The sequence below is a fragment of the Phragmites australis genome, chromosome 11 (genome assembly GCF_958298935.1).
Source record: "Phragmites australis chromosome 11, lpPhrAust1.1, whole genome shotgun sequence".
NCBI lineage: Eukaryota > Viridiplantae > Streptophyta > Magnoliopsida > Poales > Poaceae > Phragmites > Phragmites australis.
In genome coordinates this window covers 10,929,418-10,947,178 of record NC_084931.1, presented here as the reverse complement: position 1 = coordinate 10,947,178, position 17,761 = coordinate 10,929,418, and the positions used below count along the sequence as shown (strand labels likewise).

General features: G+C 40.5%; 1 long non-coding RNA gene across 1 annotated transcript; it reads left to right on the top strand.

Moving 5' to 3' along the window:
* Positions 1-2,542: 2,542 nt before the first annotated feature.
* On the top strand, positions 2,543-3,124 carry LOC133885817 (uncharacterized). The gene is made up of 2 exons (XR_009903263.1): positions 2,543-2,691; positions 2,776-3,124. It is a non-coding gene; the product is annotated as an uncharacterized LOC133885817 (long non-coding RNA).
* Positions 3,125-17,761: the final 14,637 nt, after the last annotated feature.

Here is a 17,761-nt window from a genome sequence, read left to right as displayed (position 1 = left end):
ATTATGTCGACTTCGGATTCTTCCATGATACCAACGTCTTCATGTAATACATTTTGCTCTTTGCCACGTTTGATTCAACATGTGTAGTCCGGTTTCAAGCCCCTAATAATCAAGTGCATTTGGATCTATAGGGTTGTGTTCTGTCTAACAAATGATCTTTCGTTTCTACAATCACAATAGTGACAATATATAAATTAAACACCCTTCTCCAAACGATCTCCTCGTCTGCACCACCACAATCATCATCATCTGCACCCTTCTCCAAAGACGCAGAATATAGGCAGATACAACACCACCTTAGCAGGAATTTCTTTCTTCATCTCACCATGGTATGATTGACTCTTACGCTTGTATCGAGATGCTTTGCACAATAGACATGAATGCAAGTCTGATAGATCTTTATGGTAGAGGATACTATTGTTCGAACATGCATGTATCCTTTCTACATGCATCCCCAATGGACAAAGAATCTGCTTTGCTTCATATGTGCTTTTGGGCAGCTCATTTCCATCTGGAAGCATGTCCAATAAAAGTTCTAATAGTGCCATGAAACTCTTTTTCGATCAACCATCGTTTGCTTTCAATTTAAGCAGTTCGAGTATGGATAACAACTTTGTGTATTCCGGTTGGCATCCAGGGAACAACGGTTTCTCCAAGTCCTTAATCAAGCACATGAATTTATTACAGTCTCTCTGGGTACTAAAGTTCACGTATGCATTGCACAACATCTGATCCAACCTATCATCATTGTCTACACCACCACAATCATCATCATCTGCACCAAATTCCTCGTCATCTTCTCTTATTATGTCGACTTCAGATTCTTCCATGATACCAACGTCTTCATGTAATACATTTTGCTCTTTGCCACATTTGATTCAACATGTGTAGTCCGGTTTCAAGCCCCTAATAATCAAGTGCATTTAGATCTATAGGGTTGTGTTCTGTCTAAGAAAGGATCTTTCGTTTCTACAATCACAACAGTGATAATATATAAAATTAAACACCCTTTTCCAAACGATCTCCTCAGCAACTGTCAGAAAAACCGTCACACCATCAAGGTACCCTTAGTTCATATGAGAACCGTACATCCAACCACGATCCATCTAAAATGTATGAAGTAAATTAATGTCAAATTAATGGAATAAAAGAGAGCAACCAAACTTTTCATCCAAAAAAATGGAGCTACCATGCATGAACCATTCAAATGAGAACTAATTCAAAATAGTTACCATTGTATTATATACATGCATATCTAAAAATAATGGCTAACATTAATTCAAAACTTATCATTAAATACTATATAGTTATTGATAATTTTATGTTTATATACCAACAATCCAAAAATTATCTAGAACACTGGATTAAAGCTAGACATTTATAGGAACACATAATTAAATCTTGATCTATATTTTGAGCATCATATATACCTAGAACAATTAATATATTCTATATCATCATGAAAAAAAATCTAAATCTAGATGGAGATATAGTTGATCTCTTAAGACAAAATTAGAACATAAATCTACATCATCTACATCATCTAATGAATGAAACAATACTATGTCATCATGAAAAAAAAAATAGATCTAGATCTAACTAGCTCTCCAAACTAAATCTAGACCATCTAAACAAAATTAGAACATAATGCTTACCATGGAGTAACAAATGCTAATGAATCTTCAAGTTTTCATCAAAATCTAATAATTTTTTGTTCAAAAAGTGCACACAATAAACCCTAAAGTTGCACTATTATGCTTCAGACAAAGCTTGGAGGTAGGGGATGATGTACTGTGCTACTTTTGATGGCTTGATGTGTGGAGCCGTCTGTACTCAAGTGTCCCACCTTCCCCTGGCTATTTTCTCAAATGGCTCATAATTCTCACCGTCTGTATTAATTTTACGGACGATTCTTATTTGATATGGTCTATGGTATTTGTTTTATTATAGATGGCATCAAATACGAGCCATTTGTATTAATGTTACGGACGCTTCCTATTTGGATCCGTCTGTGATATTTCTTTTATTATAGATGGCTCTAAATATAAGCCATCTGTATTAATATTATAGACGGTTGGGAACTGTTTGTACTAAAAGCATCGCATCACTAGCGGGCGCATCTCGCGTTCTTTGCAGACGATTCTTGTTTGGAGCCGTCTGTGATAATCTTTACACATACTGCTCTATAGAACCCTCTGTACAGGTGCGTCCTACTAAATCATTTTTATAGTAGTGTAATTGGATAGATATCTTTCCTATTCACTACTACACAATAGGCCTTACGTGCCAGTTTAGCTAGAACCAGTAGTGATAATAGTATCACTGTTGGTTCGTAAGAAAAATGGTATCACTATCAGTTGTTATTTTGAACCGACAGTGAAGGTAAGTTTGGACCCGAAATTTTTATCCAACTCACTTCACCGCCTAGCTTTGTTCTATTTTTTCTAAGTCACCTCCCGCAGCTCCTTGCTAACCACAAAAACCTTATCTCTTCTAGACCCTCAACCTTATCTCTCTCGCTCTTTCTCTCCTCTCATTTATCTATCTCTCCTCTCTCTCTCTTTCGTATCTCCTCCAGATCCGGGAGGAGGAGGAGAAGGCATGGGGAGGTGAGTGTAAAGGGGTGAGGCGCCATGGGAAGGTGGCATCGGGAGGTGAATGGTGCTAGCACTGGCGCGGCAGTGCTGCAAGGTCTGTCGATTTCTTCTTCTTCGATTTGAATCCCCTTCCTATAGACATGCATATGGGTGTGATTCGCAGCTTGCTCACGTGCAGATCGACTGCAGGCTTCATGTGGCAAGCACGAATAGCACCAACAAGCGCAATTGGTGTCATGCGCAGGTGGCCAGCAGCAAGGGCGACCAGCAGTGGGTGGTAGGAGAGCATCATCCGTGTGCGCGACCTTCCGCGGGCGACGGGCATGGGGCCTAGGACCAGGCGGCGGCAGCTGGTGTCCCCTTCAACGGGACTCACTTCATTTTTCCATTGGCTCATTTCATTTTGCTGTTGATGTATTTGTACATGTAGTAGAGCTTTGGTACTAAGTATATTTAGCATCTGTCACAAGTTCCTTCTCTGTAATATATAGCTGTTCTCGTTGATTTTGTGTTTTGTTTTGCAATAAGGGTCCCTTCTTTCTTGTTGTTATTTCATTTTTGATGATGTGAATGTTTGATCTTGCTGCACTCATGGATGAAACCGGCGGTGGTGGTGGTGCAGTGGTGGTCGCCGGACGCAGGGCCGTGGAGCGGGCGCGAGGCCGAGCAGATGCTACCATTTTTTATTCTTTCTTTTCTTGTTTCTGAAAAATACTATTACTGTTGGTCGGTAACTGCCAGTAGTGATAGAAACTCGACTATCTCTGTCACTTGCGTACTGCCAGTTCTAAAACTAACAGTAAAAGCCAGTTTAAAACTAGCAGTGAACGTCTATTCTGTTGCAGTGATTCCTTTGATTTAAAGGAGCTCAGCGTGAGGTTTCTAGATTTCAAACTTTTCTATGTTTCACGACTTCGTAATTTTGTTGCTCATTCTTGTGCCAAGCAGGTCTGTTGTCATCGAGAGCAAAGCATGTGGCAATCTGAAGCATCTGCTTTTATGCAAGCAGACTTGAGAAACGTTTGTACCCTAAGGCTGCAGAATAAATCAAATTGATGATTTGAGATTGATGTATATTTGGACACTGGGTATTAGGTGGAGGAAAATCATTGATTTTATTTATATGTTACATTAATACATAGTCAATATCGATATTACCTATACTCCTATATAATTCACCAATTATAATGGATTCAGACAATCTTCACAATTCATTCGAGTTGATCAAATGATCATCGTTCAAAGATGAATCCTGTTTTCTTTCTAAAAATACTATTAATCACCCATTATTTACCTTTCATACTAAAGGTCTCATTCTATATAGTAACATCTCCTTCCATTTCAGTCAACTCACGGTTCTCTCTTAACAAAGGCTTTGAGTTGCTACAGGGCATTTCCGATCTCGATGAGCAACGCGGGATGGCGAGGGACACGGATGCGGAGAACGACAGCCGGTCTAGGAGCGATCACCTTGACGCCATGTCTGACGGTGGTGAGGATGAGGACCATGCCGAGCCCGACAACCCCCGCAAGCGAAAGAAGCACCGCCACATGCCGCAGCAGATCCAGGAGCTCAAAGCGTAAGGCCACCCCAGCCCAAACCAAAGCCCGTATTCACATTATCCTCCTGTCCACCTTTTTATTCTTGTCCTCTCATGCATGGATTTGTGTCCATGTTGCATTGCGTAGGCTGTTCAAGGAGTGCCTTCACCCGGACTAGAAGAGAGCGCGGCGAGCTTAGCAAGCGGCTGGGCCTCGACCCGTGCCAGGTAAACTTTTTTGCTCTGAATTCAGCCCGTTCGTGCTGTCCCTGACATGGTTCCCATTCCGTGCGGTGATTTCACTTGCCAAGACGCAACTTGAGCGGCACGAGAACGCCCTGCTGAAGCAGAAGAATGACAAGCTGCATGTCGAGAGCATGACGATCCGAGAGGCCGTGTGCGGCCCGATCACTACTACAGAAACTATTTCTAGAGGCGGTTCGTAATAGGTTTTTACAGGCGTTTAACACAACCGCCTGTGATCTAAGGCCTATAGAAATAAATAATTTTCACATACGCAAAATAGACTGTCTGTGGAAATCTATTTCCACATACGGTTCACTTAAGGAACCGTCTGCGGAAATTGTTTTCCATAGGTGACTCCTTAAGTGAACTGCCTGTGGAAATAATTTTTATAGACGACGCACCTGAGCGTGCACTTATAGATAGATTTTCTCATACAGTTTACTTTAAGGAACTGCCTATGAAAATAGATTTCATTCAAAAAAATAATGAGCATATATTTTTATTCTCTCCAGATTTCAACATATTTTAAGACACATTTTAAACATCACAGATTTCAACAGCATTTGAATCTAACACAAGTAGAATAATATTCACAAGTACAATATGTTTACATCAAAAGTCAATTCACATCACAAGCCAACATTGCTAAGAGTCTTTCTCTCCCACTCACGAAGCCTCGGATGGCTAGCCAACTTGCCTCTGAAATCAAAGAATCTGCCACTCTTGTGGATGACTTCGTGTATAATGAACCGACACAAGTCACATTGCACGTTTGGATATCTTCGTCTGTGAGACAAGTGTTGGTACGTTCGATCATCCGTGCCTGAAATAAAAACACAACTATAAGAGTTAAAATACTACTGACAACGAAAATAGAACCAAATTAGAATGTGCAAGTGCAATGATAACTTAGATCCTCAGAGATCGTTTTGTACCTCCCGTTTACCCAAAGAAACTTGCAAACATAATATCCACAAAGAACGGTATCAAAACCTTGCTTATGGCACTTAAGAAAACACAACATATTCGTTAGTTCAATAAGACAATTCGTCATAAATACTAAGATACAAGCATTAGAGGTGTGTTATTACAGAAAAATATGTACAGACGGCCATCGCATCTGGCTTGGTCGTATCATGTATCCACCTTTTGTTATGTACCACTTGTAGGCCCTAATTGAATGTCAATAAGTAATTATCAATTTATAAATGAGTTTTAAGAATTTTATGTATGGGGATTGTCTTTACCTCTGTATAACGTCGATAAGATCTTGGTAGGATTTTTGGGGAGATCTGCTGAGTCAAGGACCACGAGTCTGCTCAACTTTGGCATCAGCATTATACAAATAAAGTAGTCGCTACATAAATCTTTATATTAGGTTCTTGATCGACCAATTAAGTTGAATACTTATGTTAGGTTCTTGACGTATCACACTTACTTAAAGTTATAGGGAGCCATAATATAGTCCTTGTCTTGCATTTCTAGTATAACCCTTCCTACGTAGGTTGACATTTCAAGCTTGCATGTTTTGGTCATTTCTCTTATGACCTTTGCTTTTTTCTTGTTACTCTTCCCCTTAATCTGAGGGTCATCAGTCCTCAACTTCACAACCAAGTTGGGCTAAGAAATTCATGGTGGATTAATGAATCCGACCAGTAACTTTCACTTTTCCGTATCGTTAAATTGTATTCTACAGAACAAGTCACTAGTCATTAGCTTCTATAGAACACATTGGTAGATATATGAACATAGGGGTAGATTGTAGGCACTTACAGGAACCACACACTTATGAGATTGATGTCGAGTTTGTCATGACAAAACAAAACGTGCATGTCCTTAAAATCCACCATGAGATAGGAGTCTCCGCTTAGATAAACATTAGCGGTGATAGAAGCAGTGATTATGGAGAACCCTGCGCGACATGCTCTCACATACCATTCATGGAATCTCCTCATCTCCCATGGTCCTTTTTGGAGTTGAAATAATGGCAGAAATAGCTTGCAATTCTCATATTTCTCAGGAACATCCGGTGTAGGCAAGAAATCTAACTGAGGGGTACTTCGTGTTTTCCAGTCTCTTTTACGAGATTGCCTTTCACTGGAGATTCTAGAGCGGATGATGCCTATGCTTTTGAGGATAGAAGCCACCTCTTCACTGGTGATGTTAGAGTCTTTTTGTATGGGGTAACCATGATAGGGACTCTTCGATACTTAGGTGAATGTGCCGGAGGCACAGATAATGGAGGTGGAGATGCCGGCATTGCAGACGTTGGAGGTAAAGGTGCCGGAGTCATGAATAGTGGAGCACGATGCGAAGATGCCTGATGCGAAGATACTGGGCGGAAGGTGAAGGTGCCTAAGGTGGAGAGGCGGAGGTCCCTGAGGCGAAGAGGGTTGGCTCTGGGGCGGAGGTGCCTGAGGCAGAGATGTTAGGCGCATGGGCGGCCATGACACTGGCGATTGTGACTGATGATGATTGAAGATGATATCCCGTCTGGGCCACAAAATGAAGTTGCCAACAACCTCCTTGAGAATCTCGATACCCTTAGGTGTGTTGATGTCTAGCTTGTACTCCATGAAAAGCGGTTGTACCGAGTCCACTTGTACCTTGGCATCGAAATGTCTTGATTGTGAAATGCACAGCCTGGAATGGTCTGGCCCATGGCAGCTTCGATAGTGAAGTCTCCCTTGCCGACCAGAACATGTAGCATGCATGGGGTAGCCTCTATGATATCATCTACATGATATCTCTAGTTATAGACCTGCGTGGAACCGACGTTGCTCCGAAAGCCTAGGATGGTTGGTTGATCTCTCATCATTAATGCTGCCCTTTCCTTCTCCTTTTCATTCCACATTTTCATAAACTGAACCTTAACCTGTCCTTGTATCTCTTCTGCTAGGGTCTTCTTATATCTATTACTGGTCTTGTACTTGCCCGCGGCATCTGGGAATCCATGCTTCCGACCCCCTTTTGATCCGAGTGCGACCTGGGTGTTCCTTGTTCCCCAGAGCCTTGGTAAGCAGGTCATTCTCCCTATCGGGGTCTAGAGACCCTTCGTTAGCAATCCCTTGAATGGTCTGGATCACTTCCATGGCCCGGGAGCTTTTGAAGGATAAGTCCCCAGACTCGATTCATTCTGACTGAGCATAGACCTAGTTCCTTCTTTGCTCATCACAGTTTTCCAAAGGATTGGGTTTCCCAGCCCGTGCAGCCTCTTCTTCTTGCCTCCTCCATTCAGAAATTTTGGGGGTGTACCCCGACAAGCCCAGGTGATGGTGGTACTTGTTCTTATTTGCAAGGTGCTTGGATGATTAACCTAGTTTGATGGCCTCGGGTGTGGTCTTTTGTCAGACAAACTCCGCCCATGGTCTAGCGTAATCTTTCCTTATTTATTAAAGGGTACCAAGTTCTTCTTCACGAAGTCCTTATTCAGCTCACTCTTCCAGCCCCAGAAGTTCTTTCCCACAGTTTTCAATGCAATCTATTTGGCGGCTTCCTCTGTTCCCGAGGGGAATAGGATGGTTCTCTGCAATGTTGCCTATAGAAACTCCTTCGTCTCATCTGGTAGCAATTGTCAATCAGTTATAGTGATTAGGACGTACTCCTTGACTAGAAATCCGCAACTGTTGCGGAATTTGGCGCATACCTCACGAGGTGCAACAAGCTCCCCTTCGACATTGACTTGAGTTATTGTATAAGTGCCAGACGGCAACTTGTTTCTGCTTCGCTCGCCTTGTCTTCGCTTCAGCGTACCCCCAGAGGAACCCAAAGTTTCAGGCACAGAGAGAGCGAAAGGTTGTGGCGCAGATAATTGATGTGAAGATCTTTGCATCCTCACCCTCTAGAGAGAAAAAAAAGGAGAGTTGACATAAATCATAGAATTATTCTTCTATTTAAGAAGTATAAAATACATTGACTCAACTAAATACCTCTTCAGGGGGATCACAATCATTGTCACTTTCCCGATGTTGGCTCTCCCGATCGCATGGAACATGGCTCGGGCTATGATACGAGCCCAAACTTTTGGTGCTGTCGGAGGAGGACGGTTGGTGCGGGCTTAGGCTCCTATCCGACCTCCTGCTTGCATCCGCCACATCTTGTGCCGGGACGGCCTCTATTGCGAGGATCCTCTGTTCCGGAGAGCCCTCTATTGCGAGGATCCTCTATGTCGGGAAGCCTTCTATTGCGAGGATCCTCTGTGCTTCTAGATTCTTAGGGGGGCTTGGGCTCCTATTTGACCTCTTGCTTGCTTCTGGTTTATTAGCAGATATTTTCCTTTTCTTTCCCATGGTACATAATCGACCACTGGATTAATGTTACCTAGAAACCGCCTGTGGAATTTTTTTGACAAATCTATTAATCATTGTCATTTGTTTGTCACTTTTGTAAATCATTGTCATTTCTTCACTTTTGTAAATCAATAATGACATTTAAATATTTAGAGTAAAATAATGCAATACATATATATTTTTTGTCACTTTTGTAAATCAATATTCAATTCCTCCTGTTTTAAATATGTTTTTGACACGCCTATTACATAACATCAATGTCACATAGAAGCCCAAATCCCAACATAATACGGTGATATATTTTCCATTGGGGACTTTTGATCACCTAACGTGGCTTCTCCAGAAGTGAATGATTGTTTTCTAAGAATGTTTGGTGAGACTTTTCTTACTTTAAACAGGTGCAAGTTTGTTGATACAGTTACGAAGCTTCCAAAATAGATGATTATGTGTACTAAAAAATATCCATGATGAGTTTTACATCACTAAAAAATATCATCATGCATTTTACTATGAGATAAATATAACATGCAGTTAGGTGCTAGATTAGCTTTCTACCAGGAGTTTAATGGTTGCACAGCAGTGCAGAATCAGCACAAAGCCACAGATGTTAGGGCAGTTAGGCACATCAAGGATGGAGTGCCAGAGAGATTTTTCAAATTTTTGAGAAGTCAGTAATAAGCTCATTATCGCAAGGTACTTTTGTTCATCATGTCCTTTACTAGAGCGTCAGTATCAGCCATTAGTCGTATAATATTAAAACTGTTACTATGTGAATTTTAAGTCATCATAAATCAAAAAAGAACATTGACGGCAAGGGTTAAGCCTTGAGAGTATATTTTTTTCGACGGACACCTTGAGAGTATATTGATAAGGGCAAAAAAAGAAATCTTCACTCTAGCTATGTACTAGAAGTTTGGCGTGGCATGATGGCATGTGGCCACACTGGGTGCCCTGCAGTTGCCATGTTCCGTGATATTAGTCGGACCACTGAGGTCTTAAATCCATGCATTGGGTCTTCCATTTACAAAAGTCTTGTAATTCCTGATATTCAATAGTATTATTTGTCTTACTAAACTTTGCAACAATTCACTTTGAAGTATGTTGCACCAGTTAGTGTAATGTGCAATAGAGGGATGTTTACTGGTTATGTTTTAATAGTACATGACAGAAGCATATTCAGTTTTTGGTAAACTGCATGCAAACATAGGTGTTCAAATGTTCGCAAATAATGACATAGTAAATCTTGGCACATGGTTTTGAAATAAGCGATGTATAGCCCAGTATAGGTGTTCAGATGTTCAAATGTTAGCTATAGTTTTGAAATAAATGATGTATAGGTTATGGATGCTAACAGTGGTTGCCTTCCATGTCATCTTCTTCGATATTGTCAACATTCTGTTGGTTCAGTTTTTTTTTAAGGCACCGTATCAAGGATTGTTAAACTTCAGCCACGTGGTGGTCCGATTTTTAATGTGCAAGTATAAAAAAAAATTAGACACTATGATCCTAGATTCTTAATGGAACTCATTTGTGGAAGCCAATGATTTAAATCAGATGGATGTCCTGGTATTTGACTATGACAATAATTCTCAATTTAAAGTCATCTTTGATGAAGATAGAAATGAGAAAGTGCCACCATATCTTCTACCAAAAATTCAATGTCACCATCATGGGCAATGTTCCAAACAAACAGGTAACATACTATACTAAGTATTTTTCCAGTTTGAGCTTACAACAAGATATGAATCTAACAATCATCAATCTAACTGAGGTTCAGCATCATTTATTTTATGCGGGGCTAAATGATAAAGCTGTTCTAATTTGTGTCTTAGACCGTCTACCATTAAGACATGTTTTGCGACTAATTCATACCTAAGTGGATCTGAGTTGGGGTTAGGAATTTCAGCTGTTCTAATTTGTGTCTTAGATAGTCTACCATTAAGACATGTTCTACAACTAATGCATACCCAAGTGGATCTGCGACTAATATTTGTTTACCGATAGGGGTAAAAAGGAGAGAAAAGAAAAGGAAGACACAATATTAAAATCAGACAAATCATCGCATGTTGTTTTTAACAAAATAACACTAACATAAGGTAAAATGTTTGTGTAGCAGTGTTTCATACCTTCGTTCCAGGGTTTTTCATTCTTTCTTTTTTTTGTTGGTGTTATTATCGCCTTCTTCCTTATAACTGATCAACTTTGCTTTTTTTGTCTTGATTTTTACCTGTAGAATAAGGAGGTCGCATGCGGTTAGGGTTAAAGAAAAAAATATTTCATTGGAAAATAATAGTGTGTATATATTTTAAACAGTATTAAATTGTCTGAACACTTCCATTTTATGAATATGTCATCCTTTTGTCTCTTTCATTATATAAACCTTCAAAGTAAGTCTCTAGTTAGTTACATGATTATGTCAACACCTTTAATATAAATATTAAATCTGTTTTGTGTACTCACTGTGATTCATCAAGATATGAGTCTGACCTGATTGTCTTATGTACTTTGGATATGAGTCTGATAAAAGTATGTGCAACAAAACGACAAGTCCATCAAGAAATAGAGCAGTTGTCTTAGTTACTTCAGTTGTACTTCAGTCCATCAAAGCATGAATATAATTGTAATGTAAAAATTGTAAGTCTGTATGTAAAGATGCATGAATATGACAGTACTTTTCGACTGCAAACATTTAGGAATGGTGGGTTTTGTGCAACATTATGGCTTGTTTGGGAAGAGGGGGATGGCTACTCACCACTCCAGGCTATCGTCAGTGAGGTGGACGGGGTCGGAGGGAAAGGGAGAGACCGTCGGCATCGACGGTGGTGGACGGGGCTGGTGGGAGAGGCTGTCGGCGTTGGCCTTTGCGGTGGTGGATGGGATCGGACCTGAGGGAGAGGACATTGGCGGTGGCGGCGCTCAGGGATGAGGAAGCCGGGCTCTGCCGGGCTTGTGGCGACGTGGATCCGTGTCGGGAGGAAGCCTGGCTCAGCGACGAGGAGGAGGTCAGGCTCAGGGACAAGGAGGACGCCGGGCTTGGGGACGAGGAGGAGGCCAGGCTTGGAGGCGGCACGGAGGAGAGGCATCCTGACAGCGCAAAGGAGAGTCAGTCAATGGGGTCTAGGGTTCTGCGGGGCTCGCTCGTGATATATATTAACAATCATTTCCACAGGCGGTTGTCTTAGAGAATCGCCCGTGGAAATGTTTTTGACAAATCTATTGATCATTGTCATTTTTTGTCACTTTTGTAAATCATTTTTATTTTTGGTCACTTTTGTCAATCGATAATCACATTTAAATACTTGGAGTAAAATAATGCAACACATGTCACTTTTGTAAATTAATATTCAATTTCGCCTATTTTAAATATGTTTTTTACAGGCCTATTACATAACATCAATGTCACATTAGAAAATAAGTTGCATAACATAAAAATAAAATTGAAAACTAAGTTACATAACATGGCACTATTTGCATTGAACTATTTTCTCTACACCATCAAGGCATATGTAGGGCATCATAGATCTATCAAGGGTTGCTTCTACAAATTTGATCTTTTCTGGAACTCCGAAAGGTGGCACGTTATCAAACTAATTGTATTCTTCTTCATCCTCCACATTCTCAACTTCAATAATTCTTTATTTTCTAGCAACAACTATGTGCTTCTTTTCATTAGCGGGGTTGTTTATATAGAAAATATGTGCAACGTTATTAGCGAGTACCCATGGGTCATCTTTGTAGCCTACAATGCCGAGGTCAACAATTGTGAACCCGTAGTTATCCACCACCACGCCATTTGGGTGTTTCACCCATTTGCACAGAAAGACGGGGATCTGCAGATTCACTACATAATCGAGTTCTCATATTTCATCTATAAACCCATAGTAGGTGATCTTTTCACCTGTTATGTCATAGGCTTCGATCTAAACATCACTTTTTTGGGTCGTGCTCTTCTTGTCCTTTGCTTTGGTATAAAAAGTGTACCCATTAATATCATACACTTGCCATGACATAACTAAACTTGATGGACCACAAGCCAACATTTTCATATTTTTTTTATCTACGGATTCACCATCTGGTAAGTTTTGGTTCTTGAACCATGTGGTGAAGCAATGCTTGTGCTCTTTCAATATCCAGTCATATGAGTGCCCTTGATTTTCTGTGTGAAGCTCACTCAGGTGTTGCTCGACGTATGGTGCCACTATCTGGAGCTGATGTAAGATGACGAAATGTGCTTCTTCCACTGCTTTGTAATCATGATCGATGAATCTTTTCTTTCCTTTGGTTCCTCTCCCAGAGAACCTCCCCTCATATCGAGATACAGGTACACCAATCGGTTTAGCATCTTTTATGTAATCGGTACAACACTCAACGACTTCCTCGGTATTGTAGCCCTTGATCATGGAACCCTCTGGGTGAGCACGATTCTGTACATAGCCCTTGAGAATGCCTATGTAGCACTCAAACACATACATCTGATGTAAGAATACATGACCCAGTGCAATTATCTCATTCACGATGTGAACCAAGAGGAGTACCATGACATCAAAAAAAGATGGAGGGAAGCACATCTCAAGTTGGCACAGAGTCTCTACCAAGTAACTATGTAGAGCACCCAATTTTTCAGCATCGATCACCTTCTAAGCAATTGCATTGAAGAAGTGACACAACTGTGTGATTACCACCATTATGTATCCTGGCTTGATACCCCTGATTGCAATAGGGAGCATTTGCATCATCATCACATGAAAATCATGAGACTTCATGCCGATTAGCTTCAAATTTTTCGTCGAGACCAATTTCTTGATGTTGGATGAGTAACCAGTTGGGACTCTCACCCCACGTAAGCACTTGCACAGTGTCTTTTTCTCCTTAGGTTTCAGATAGTAGCTAGCTAGGGACGATAATGTTTCCTATTTGGTCTGTCTTCAGGGTGTAGCTCTGGCCTGATTTTAAAATGCACCAAGTCCTTACGTGACTTGATTCCATCCTTTGTCTTACCCGGTATGTCCAGTAAGAGGACAAGGATGCTATCACACACATTCTTCTCAACGTGCATGACATCGATGCTGTAGCGAATGTCCAAATCCTTCCAGTAGGGCAAATACTTAAAGAAAATCGACATCTTCTTCCACAACATGCTGGTTAGCGTCTCACTTTTCTTCATTTTTTTACCCTTTGGCGACTTCCAAAAAGAACCTTGATGCTCTTGACCATTTCAAACACTAGTGCCCCGCTGCAAGGTTTTGGGGCAGTACCTTGCTCAATCGTGTTGTGTTGTGGTATTTGTGAGTTTTGAGTAAGAACCATTGATATCGCGTGTACACTACCTTTTGTGAGTACAAGAGGTACACAGACACGGTTTCATCCAAGCACACTACACATCCTTGCTTCCCTTTACTTTGTCCTGGTAGGGAAAAAAGGGCAGGATAATCACTGATGGTAACAAAAATCATGGCTTTCGGTGTGAAGTACTGCCGTCAAAACTCATCCCAGACCTGGACCCCATCGTTCCATAGTATTACCATATCTTCCATCAATGGTTCTAGAAATACATCTATATCGTTGTCAGGTTCTTTCGATTCTTGGATAAGAATGGATAGCATAAGGTACTTTCACTTTGTGCATAGCCATGGAGGAAGGTTGTAGATTACTAGGACCACTGGACAAGTGTTATGTGAGATGCTCATGTCACCGAAAGAATTCATTCCATCACTACTCGATACGAACCTTACATTCCTTGGTTCTTCAGCGAAATCTGGATACATGGCATCAAACTTTCTCAATTAGCTAGCATCAGCGGGATGTCGAAGCCTAATTCCATCCTTCTTGCACTTATCAAAATGCCAACACATCAGTTCAGAGTACATAGGGATCGAGTACAAATGCTTCAAGTGAGAGATCACTGGGAGGTACCACATCACCATGGCATGACTTCTTATCTTCTTCTCCGTGTTGGAAGAAGTGTCTTCTTCGTCATGACCAGCGTCACTCTTCTTCTTCTTCGCGTTGGCGGAAGCATCTTGTCCTCACAATCATCATTCCTCTTATACCAACTCGCATTGCACACTGGGCATATATCTAAGGCATCGTACTTTTTACAATAGAGGATACAGTGGTTCGGACAAGCATATATTTTTTGCACATCCAATGACAACAGGCAGATAAGCTTCTTCGCCCGATATATAGTGGTGGGCAAGGAGTTACGTTTCAGAAGCATGTTTGCCAAGAAACTCAACAGATCCGAGAAACTCTTATCAGATCATCCATTACTGGCCTTCAACCTTAGAAGTTCAAGCACCAAATGCAACATTGTAAACTCCTTATCATAGCCCTTCGATTCCTTATACAAAAGATCCTTCTATGCCATCTGTAACGCCTCAAAATTATCTAAATCTCTAATATCCCTTAAAACATAAGGTTCTACATGACGCAACATTTTCTCCAGATCGAAATCAGTATCATCATCTATCATAACATCAGTGTCGCCTTTGACAACATCATCATCACCATCCCCTTGATTAGCAACGATGTCGTCATTTGGTTTGCTTGCATGTTGTTCGCCGTGATTGGACCAACATGTGTAATCCTCGATAAAACCTCTCAAGATCAAGTGTGATTTGATTATGCTTGATTTGTCCCACAATTTCTGGTTCTTGCAGTCAGAACATGGACAATATATTTCCTTTGTCTTCTCGGTCAAAGTGTCCATCTCGGTGGCTTCAATAAAAACATAGAGTCATTTGATGTATATTTCTCCACATCTTGGTGCATCTTACATTCATGTTATGTCCATATTTAACCTCAATCACAAAATTAGATACATAAATTAATAAATTAATAAGAAAATCATAATTAAAAGTTTTTAAAAATTGGAAGAATTAGACATGTTATGATTATAATATGTATACGCAATTAAATCAAAACAATATAGATTCATTACTCTATCCCTCTACATCTTAGATTTAGATCTAGATAAAAAAAATCTCCATTCATGCAGTCATGCTAAAACCTCCTAGAGGCTAAAAAAATATCAAATTGAAGCTACATTTTTGAAATATAATGCTAGAATCATGTGAATCTATATTATTGAATCAACATTGCCACAAATTTAAGTTAATTCGAGGATCTAAATGGTTAGAATCATGAGCATCTTTAGAACCTATTCAAACCCTAAATAAGCCATAAATCTAAATCTAGACTTCAAAAAGATGCTAGTTAGGGATGAGGTACTCTTACCTTAGATGTTTCCTTCAAGGAATTGAAAACAAAACCTTCCCCTTTGTTTTCAAATTTCGCCACCGCCTTTTGAGCTCTACTGTTCGAATAACAGTGAGCTCGGTCTGAATAGATCTCCCCGCGGACAGAAAATATTTATGGAGATATTATCACAGGTGGTTCATATAATGAACCGTCTGTAAAAAATAATTTGCACAAACGGTTCCTTATATGAACCGCCTGTAGAAATAAACTTCATTATCACAGGCAATTCACATAATGAATTACCTGTGATAATAGAGCTATTTTCACAGACGGTTCATATAAGAAACTGCCAGTGAAAATAAGTTTTCACAGACGATCTGAAATCGCACGACCTCCAGCCTACTATTCAGTCGGTTTGTCATATAAACCGTCTATAGAAATAAACTCTATGTATCTTAAAAAATAGTTTTTTAATAGTGAATGTTCCGCAGCTACGAGAGCCCACCATGCTTTGGGAGGTGTCCCTGTAGGAGCAGCACCTGCTGCATCGAGAATGCGCGGCTCAAGGATGAGCTCAACCGCGTCTACGCTCTTGCCACCAAGTTCCTCGGCAAGCCAGGGCAGGGGGTGGTTGTCTCTCTGTTTGCTCGAACTCAGAACCAGGAGCATACAAATCTTAATCTGGACTCTTGCCCCTGTTGTGGGCAAATATGGTGGTGGTGATTGTGAGGTCAGCTGGGTGCTGTGGCGAATCATACGTATTCCAGAGCTTATCGCGCGGGCAGGCCTGGGGTATTTCCGTCCATATTCTGGATGGACAATGATGAGTGTCAGCTTGGTGAAGTTCCCCATCAGTGACCGCTTGATCATCCACGTTTCGCACCTCAGGTTGTTTGTCATCGATCCTGAGACAATGCTGATTCAGAGAGCTAGCAGGCGCCACCCTGACATCTGGCCCTACGACATTGATTTGATCAGATTTCTGTCCTCCATGAAACCATTCTGATGATCAATCTTCCCATATTGTAGGCAATGAATTGATATGGTGTTCAGACTTCAGAGGCAAATATGTGTATGTTGGTTCACTGTTCTTGTTGAAGAAGAGGCGTCGAACAAATAGATGATTTGTGGTTTTCAGTCCTTTTTAACTCTTCGGGTAATATCCTTCTTACAAGTTAATGTAAAGAGCAGTGCTCTAATAGTAATAACGTGAGTTAAACTGCAATCTTCAGTTATGGCAATTTCATGTTACTGAATTTATATTGGAAAAGAAGGGTGTAAGCTCCAGCTGTTTTTTTCCTTAAAAATCTGTCAAGGTATATAGTCTAAGATTTGGCATTCAAACAACCAATTGAGTTATGCTTTATGAAGTGCGTCTACAATTTGCTCTGGTATTGTGATTTGTTAAGTTCCAGTTTCATCAACTTTTTTTTCAACAGTACGATTCCATATGCATGGTCTTCATTGACGACTAGGGTGTGCGACGCCGGAGATCAAACCTGTGACTAGCTCGGCCTCTCCCTGAGGCTTTACCACCGGGCTACAAGCCCATTCGCGTTTCGGCGCCATTTTCAGCTTCATATTTAGGCAAAGTCTTATTTCTTCTGAAATTTGTAGATTGTTTTCTTTTAGACCAAAATTTGTAGGTTAAGTAGTCTTTTTCTCTTTTGTTAACCAACTTGGTTGGTGTTTTTTCCGACATATACAGATTACTGATCTCAAGTTCAGAGCATGTGTAATGTTGGTTCGCTGATCTCAAGTTCAGAGCATATGTGATGTTCGTAATCTATGTTTACTTCCATATATGAAAGATGAATTCTCAGAACATCATGGAACATAGCATCAGTAAGAGACAAGGAATAATCCATACATGAAAGATGAATACTTG